Consider the following 8,232-nt stretch of genomic DNA (forward strand, 5'->3'; position numbering starts at 1 on the left):
GCCCAGCAAACTGAGCCCTGACATGAGAGGTTTCCGCGGTGCTGTGAAGCAGGCAGGCCTCCTGCCCGAGGAGATGGCAAAAGGGCTGCAGGAAGGACTCTGTTTTGTCTCATTAGCAAGGAAGAAAGGCCTCCGAAAAAACATGAAAGAAACCTTCCCCAAAGGAAGGCACCGGGAGTGAGAAAGCTTCAGCGGAGGCCGAGCTAGGTCAGAGCACAAGCCTCCAGAGGCAGGGGGCGGAGAGTGGGATGGGGCCCCGGGAGGACTGCACTCAGACTTGATGAAAGCATGGCATTTGCCAGGTGCCCCTCCTGTGCCAAGTGCCATATTTTGCATACTTTAAGGTCACCTCTGAAAGGTAGGTTTTAATCTTTTCCTTGTTAGAGTGGAGGAAACGGGCTTAGGGGGTGTTAGACGCTTGCTGGAGGTCACATGGCTAGTAAATGATGGATTTGAACAGAACGCATCTCAGCACCATCAGTGTCACTAGCAGATTCGTTGGGAGCGTTGGGAGCGGTGCCAGTTTCAGCAAGATAGAGTCAGGCCTCGGCGGGGACACTGCGGGGGGCCCAGCAGCCGTTTATAGAGCAGAAGAGCTCATGGGGAAGGTGGGGTGGTGGTGGGCAGGCTTCAGAGCCCACAGGTCTGTGTTGGAATCCTGCCCCTGCCTGCTCTGCGACCTGGAGTCTATTACTCTGCTCCCTGGGCCTCTGTTTCCACATATGGAAATAGCGCCGCTCAAAGCTGAAAGGAATTGCCCTGGTTGGGTGACTCAGTTGGTTGGAGTGTCCTCCCGTGCACCAAAAGGTTGTGCGTTTGATCCCTAGTCGGGGCACATACAGGAGGCAACAGATCAATGTTGCTCTCTCACATCAATGTTTCTCTCATTCTCCCTTCTCTCTCTCTAAAAAAGAAACAAAACAAAACCATGTCCTCAGGTGAGGATTAAGGGGGCGGGGGGAGAGTTGAGAGGAGTAAATGAAGTGGACATAAGGCAACCTGTACAGGGCAGGCTCAGCGCCAGTCCCCGAAGGAAAGTCCTTGCTCTCTGGGCTTGTGCAGCACTGACACTTGAAGTCCATCGTCTGTGCCCCCAGCATGGCGGGGCGGGGGGCGCGGGGGGCGAGGAGGGTGCCATGAATGCTAGGCAGGTGAATAAGGAGAGAAAGGGCAGAGCAAGGGGCCAGCTCAGGGTGGAGGGAGCCCTACCTGGCCTCAAAGAGGCCTGCACACCAGGACGACTGTGGTCTCTTCTCCTTCAGAACATGAGTCCTCTGAGAGGTCTCAGGCCCTGGATCTTCACTGTGGGCAACATCATCACAGCTAACATGGCTTCTTACCCCTGGCTCCAGGCCAGGCGGTATTCTGAGCATTTTACACACATTCCCTCATTTAGGCCTCACAGCTACCCACAAGATGGTACCATTGTCATCATCCCCATTGTATGGATGAAGACGTTAAAGCACAGAGAGGCTAAGTGACTTGCAGAAGGGTACATAGCTAATGTGTTAAAGGCAGCATTCAAGCCCAGATGGTCTGACTCCTAGGCCACACTTTTAACCACTACAGTGTACAGTTTCTCAGGGAACAAGCAGCAAGAATCTGACCTTAGTAGGAAGCCAAGGACTTAATAATTATCCTAATAATGTGGGCATAGTACTTTATAGTTTAGAAAGCACATTAGATTATATAAATTGCTTTCATGGTTATGATCTTATTTGATCTCTAATTTCTCTGTGAAGAAGGCAGGACATTATTGTCCTGTTTTTGCCGGTAAGAAATTAAGATCCAGAAGGGAATGTAGCTTGTTCAATGAAGTCCTCGACTCACATTGCCTTGCTGAATCCTCACACCCCTCAGGTATTTAGTGATAATGTTCCCATTGTATAGATGAGGAAACTGACTTGCCCAGATCCCAAAGCTTGTAAGTGAGAGCTGGGAATCCATCCCAGGTCTGCCTGACTCCCAGAGCCTGAGATTTTAAACTACTGGGCTCAGGCCTCCGTCCCATTCTGGGCAGATGTTAACACCCAATTGTTTTTGTCTACCTTCCAGTTTTTCCCACTCCAACTCCATCCTTGTAGCCACTCCTGAAACTTTCAGTGCCTCCTTAATTAATTCTCCCTGCTTAAGTGCCTGCTCCATTTAGATGCTTTCTGCCATGCGCATTTTGGCTTAATTATATGATGTCATTCATGGTACTTAATGGGGGGATCTGATTAATCATCGTTATATTTATTCAAATGTCCGTTTGTCTGTAGCTGGCGTCTCCTGGGAGGGCCTGGTTTTTGCTGGTTTTCTCTGCCTGGATTGCCTCCCCCTCCATCCCCTTCTGGAATGCTCCTCTAGGAGGGCGCTCTCTTCCCAAGCCTTCACTGTCCACGCCAGAGCCTGCTGGAGTCTCGGCCTCTGGGGCCTGGGACTGAGGATGCCCCAACAGTTTGGACATGGGGGTAGGGGCAGAGATAGATGGGAGTCCTGGGAGAATGGGGCCCCAGCAAGGAAAGCCTCAGCATCTCCACCAGGCGTCCCACCTCCAGCCCGTCCTCCACCCCCGCTTCCCCAGCCAGAGAAGCACCCAGCTTCCACATCCGTCTGCTCTAACTTCCCTGGCTCCTGGGGGCCAGTGGGATAAAGCTCTGGGCCTGAGGCCCTGCCACCCCTCACACCATTCATTCAAGAGCCACCCCAGGTCCCCGAGTCGTCCATACCCTCCCACATCTGGGGGTGACCAGCTCGTCCCAGTTTGCCCAGGACTTTTGGATTTTATCTTTTCAAATGATGCCCTCCAAGAAACTCCATAGTGCCAGGGAAACTAGGACGATTGGTCACCTCGCTCACACCTCAGGGTTTTGTCCATGTTCATTTTCCCCCTAGTAATTTCTTCTTTATTTTGTTTCCTTATAAAAGTATTATCCCTCAATGTAAAACCTTACAGAAATATCTCTGGTTGACTCAAAGATCACCCCCCAAATCCCACTCTCCAGAGTTAACAGTGTGATGTCTCCTTTTCTTTTTTCTGCTCAAAAATAAGTTCGTACTCCCGCGGCTCTGCGGCCTTTTCACTCCGCCCAGCTTGGCCCTCCTTCCACACTCGTTGTAATAGCTGTGCTGTGTGTGTTCCGTCCTGTGGAGGTGCCATAATTTATTGTGGGTCCTTCGGACGGACATTCAGAATGTTTCCAGTGTTTCATCATTATCGTCCGTTCAAGGCCACGTTAAATAGCAAACTAGCTCCTCTGCCCTAGCTGGTTTGGCTCAGTAGATAGAGTGTCGGCCTAGTGACTGAGGAGTCCCGGGTTCAATTCCGGTCAAGGGCATGTGCCTGGGTTGCAGGCTCGATCCCCACCCAGTAGGGGGTGTGCAGGAGGCAGCCGATCAATGATTCTCATCATTGATGTTTCTCTCTCTCTACCCCTCTCCCTTCCTCTCTAAAATCAATAAAAATATATTTTTTTATTTTTTAAAAATATATTTTATTGATTTTTTACAGAGAGAAAGGGCGAGGGATAGAGAGTTAGAAACATCGATGAGAGAGAAACATTGATTAGCTGCCTTCTGCACACTCCCTACTGGGTATGTGCCTGCAACCAAGGTACATGCCCTTGACCAGAATCAAATCTGGGACCCTTGAGTCCGCAGGCCAATGCTCTATCCAGTGAGCCAAATTGGTTAGGGCAATAAAAATGTATTTTAAAAAACGGTTTAAAAAAATACTTCTCATTATAAACTTATGATCAAAAATAAATACAGAGGCAGAGCTGCCTCAAACAGGCTGTCAAACTGCAGCGGGAAGGCCGGGGAGGGTAGCGGGGCAGAAGGGGGTGATAAGAGATCAACTGAAGGACTTACATGCATGCGTATAAGCATAACCAATGGACATAAGACACTGGGGGGTAGGGGAGGCCAGGGTATTGTCAAGGGTGGGGGAAACAAGGAGACATATGTAATACCCTTTGTAATATCACCTCCTCTGTAACCCTTCCTTGATCTTCCAGGTGGTCTCAGGTTTTTTTCTTACGACTGTCATTACTGTAATAATAGTTGACATTATAGAGTGCTTACTATGTTAGGCACTTGATCTATATTATCTCATTTAATTTATGATCAAAAATAAATACAGAGGCGGAGCTGCCTCAAACAGACTGTCAAACTGCAGCGGGAAGGCCGGGGAGGGTAACGAATTGTGGAGACTGTTATCCACATTTTACAGGCGGGGAGACTGAGGCTCATCTGGATGATAAACCCAAGCAGCCTGGCTCCAGAGCGCCCCCACTGCCCCGTTACCCTAAACTGCCTCATAGGTTTCCAAAGGGTGCATGGAGTGGTGGTGAGGTCAGAGGCCCCCTGCACCCTAGCTGGACGTCTGCACGAGGGCAAAGCCCAGCGGTGTGATGAAAGGTCAAAGCTGGTGGCCTCCAGCTTCCAATCCACTTTCTGCCAGAACCCAGAAACTAGTGGGGGGAAGGGCCAGGTAGGAGGAGGGTGGCAGAGTAGCCCCAGATCCAAGGTGCAGGCTCTGCTGGGCTCCTGCTGGCTTCTGGGCCTGTTAGAGGGGTGGGTCTGCCCACAGGCAGAAAGCAGGGAGCTCCAGGAGTGGAGACTGGGGGTTCGTGGGGGCAGGGCAGGGCCTGGGCGTGGGAATGATGGAGAAGATCCCTCAGTCCTCTCAACACCTAGGTGAAGTAGGCATCCTGTCCCCATTCTACAGAGGAGGAGACTGAGTCACAGAGAGTCACTGGCCCTTCCCTGCACGGCCCACACCACCTCCCACTATGCTGCCTGTGGGCCTGGACCAGATGGTACATGAGGATTTAAGCCTATGAGATGGAGGGACGCGTTGATTCTTTTTAGACTGACCTTGGTATCACCCTGGGCTGCTAGGCCTAGGGTTTATGCAAATTAATGTAGATATATGCTAATGAGACCACTACCAATCCCCTCTTTCTAATGGAGCTGCCAGCTCTGAGGTGCATTGGGATAGATCTGCCCAGAAGGGGCCTGAGGAGCCACCTAGCCGGGGATGGGTCAGCAGTCACTGGAGTGGGGTTGCCATGGAGACTGAGGCCAAGCCCCAGTGGCTACATCCTGACAGAACCAGGGCCGGTTAGATCAGCCCTCTGAGACAGTCCTGGGCCTCCCTAACAGCGCCACGCTGGTCTCCCAGGGCTAATTACCTGGAAGGTGGTGACCATCTGCTCCCTGCTCCCCCGGCTCCACTGAGGTAGAGGGTTGGGCCACAGCGGGAGGGTGTGAGGAAGACAGATGGCAGTCTGGGGGCTCGAGGGAGTGGGGAGCTGTCCTGAGGAAGAGGGAGCAGGGCTGGAAGGGGTGAAATTCCCAAAAGCCACATCATGCAAACAGGCTCAGGGAGCCATGTGGTAGGGAAGAGTGAGGGCTTGGCCCCAAACTGATTGTTGGAGCCTTAGCTCTTCTGTGTGTCCTTGGGCAGGGCCCCTGCACTTCTCTGGGCCTTGTCTATCAGTGGGGGTAGGATTAAGAGACGTGATGTGAATATGAGGGGTTATATATAGTAGGTGCTCAATAAATGATTCTGCAATTCTAAGACCCATTGAGAGAAAGTAGTAATCGCCTTCGGGGAGAATTTGTTTTGTTTTCTAATGGAAAAGAACTTTCCCTCTTCTTGCCCCTCTGTGCTTCCCCTGCTGTCTGGGCTGGGGCCCGAGTCCTGGTGTCTGCACTGAGGCGGGACTGTCATCCATGAGGACAGGAGTGGGGTTGTCTCTGTTCACCCTGAGTTCTCTGAACTTAGCACACAAAAGACACTCGAGAACTATTGGTAGAATGAATGAACGGACAGATGTGAAGTACTCAGAACAGTGTCTGGCACTAATTGGAGGTTAATAAATGTGAGCTGTTACAGCACTGCCCCCGGGAGGCTGCGCTGGGTGACTTATGAGAGGCCCTTGACCCAGAGCAGGCTCTGCTCCCTTCCCAAGCCCCTGCCTCTGGAGAGATGGCTGTTGGGTGGGAAGAGCAGTGGGTAGGGAGACAAGGACTCAGATCGCGGCTCTGCCTCTTCCTGTCTGAGTGATTTCAGGAGACTCAGGTGACTGCTCTCTGTGAAAAGGGAACCTTCTATCGAGGCAGCTCCACTAGGGCTGAGGGGAGCGGGCACCCTCGGCTGGCGGAACCTAGAGGCGGGTGCTGATGGGTCCAGGTAGGGTGAGGCAGGGAAAGCAGGGCTGTGATGGCTCAGGCAGAACCTGGGGCCAGGCTGTGCCAGGGGCCGGCAGAACCAGCTTCTTGGGGGAAAGGGCCATTCTGCTCTCAGCAGAGGTCACAGGACCTCAAGGCCAGTCCCCCCGCAGGCAGGCAGACTGCATGCGGCACCACCAGGCCTAGATAGTGACCTGGAGCTACAGCGCTCCCCATGGCACAGTGAGAACACTGAGGCCAGAGGAGGAAACCGCCCAGGGCCCCGCACGCATTCTCATTGAAGGAGGGGGCCTCAGATCCGCTGAGCCACTCTAGCACCGTTGTAACATGGGCTGAGCGATGAATCAACATTTTAAAACTTTTTTCTTTTCAAAAAATATAACTGTTGTCAAAAAGAATTTCAGAAATACGGAAGTGTGTATATTTAAAAGTAGAAGTCTCCCCATCTCCCCATTCACACTCCCTGGAGAGAACTTCTCATGATCATCTATTGTATTTCTGTGGCTCTTGACTGTGCATTTACAGTCACACACATTTCGTGTCTCTCTCTCTCTCTCTCTCTTTTTTTTTTTACACAAATGGAATCATATTGTGTTGCAGCTCGTTTTATTTCACTTAACAGTTATGGCCTTGGCCGTTTTCCAGCAGGATCCAGGCTGGGACAGAGAGAAACAGAAGGGCTGCGGGAGCCCTGGAAAACAAGCGCTGGGCGTGTGTGTGTGTGTGTGTGTGTGTGTGTGTGTGTGTGTGTCTGTGTTGGGGGACAGGAAGGAGTCCCAGGGTAGATGGGGAACCTGGCCGAGAAGCTCCCAGAGCACTGTGATATCTAGACTTGAGCTCTCCGAGGCAGGAGCCACACCAACTTGTCCACATACCTGCTCAGAGCCCTGCACATAGTAGGTGCTCAAGAAACATTTGTACAATGAATTGAGTCACGGCCAAGCCCATCTTTCTTGTCCTGGCAAAGACTACCTGGCCTCCATGCCTGTACTTTCAATCTCTTGTTGGGTGTTTATTTTAACTCATGCTCAAATGGCATTGACCCCAAATGGAGATGGGGGCAGAGCTCAGGGAGAGGGAGAAGACCCTCCCCTTAGACAAGTCACTGTCCCTTTCTGCTGTCAGTTTGCTCACCTCCCTAATGAGGGGGCTGGACCAGCAGATCTCCAGGGGTCCTTCCAGCTCTGCTGTCTGTGGCTTCAATCCCACTCCCTCATTTCACGGATGAGGGGCTGAGTCGAGTTTAATTTTGTCAGCTGCCTCAGAAATCCATTGGGAAAAGGGAGGATTGAGTTTGAGGATGCAGAAAAGGCTGTTGCTATATACTGAGCACCAACTGTGTGCCAGGGCCTGAGCTGAGAGCTGTCTGTAAAGTGCTCTGTCTGAATCCTTAGGACGTTTTCCTAGACTCAGAGAGGGTGAGTAACTTGCCCAAGGTCACCCCAGGACTGAGCTGAGGGTGGATCTCAGGTCTGCCTGATCCCAAATGGGGAACTCTTCCAAACTCGGTCCTCTGTGAACCAAAATCAATAAAAGAGATAGTATGCGGCTGGACCAAACCGTTCTCAGAAAACTTCAGGGGCCTCTCCCTCATTATTTCTCAGACAGCCTGACTTCTGTGTCTAAGTCCTGGGGCTACATGACTGGAATTTGGGCCAGGAAAGTAGTTGACTTGCAGGATTGGCTGGCGAGGGCTTGGGTACAAGAGACTGCTGATGGGTTTTGTGGCCCCAAGCCCAAACCTCTCCCTACCCTCTCCTCCTAGGGGCTGGGATGGGCCCATCTCCCATCTCCATTATTCATTCCTTGCCCCCCACTCCCCACCCCCACCTGGTGTTGAACTCCTGGGGTTGGCGTCTAGACAGACAAGAGCATCCTACTGAGAACAGAAGCAGCCCTGACTGGGGCTGAAGGTTCCCATGGCAACTGCATCCCCTCAGCTGGCAGCTACCCGATAAATAAATAATTAGGGTGGGGGTGGGGAGCTAAGGGCAGGGGGAGGGGCAGCAGGGGAGCCTCTTGGAGGATTCACTCAGGAAAGAGGAAGGTGGG

This window comes from Myotis davidii, unplaced genomic scaffold (assembly GCF_000327345.1).
Source record: "Myotis davidii unplaced genomic scaffold, ASM32734v1 scaffold228, whole genome shotgun sequence".
In the NCBI taxonomy this organism is placed as follows: domain Eukaryota; kingdom Metazoa; phylum Chordata; class Mammalia; order Chiroptera; family Vespertilionidae; genus Myotis; species Myotis davidii.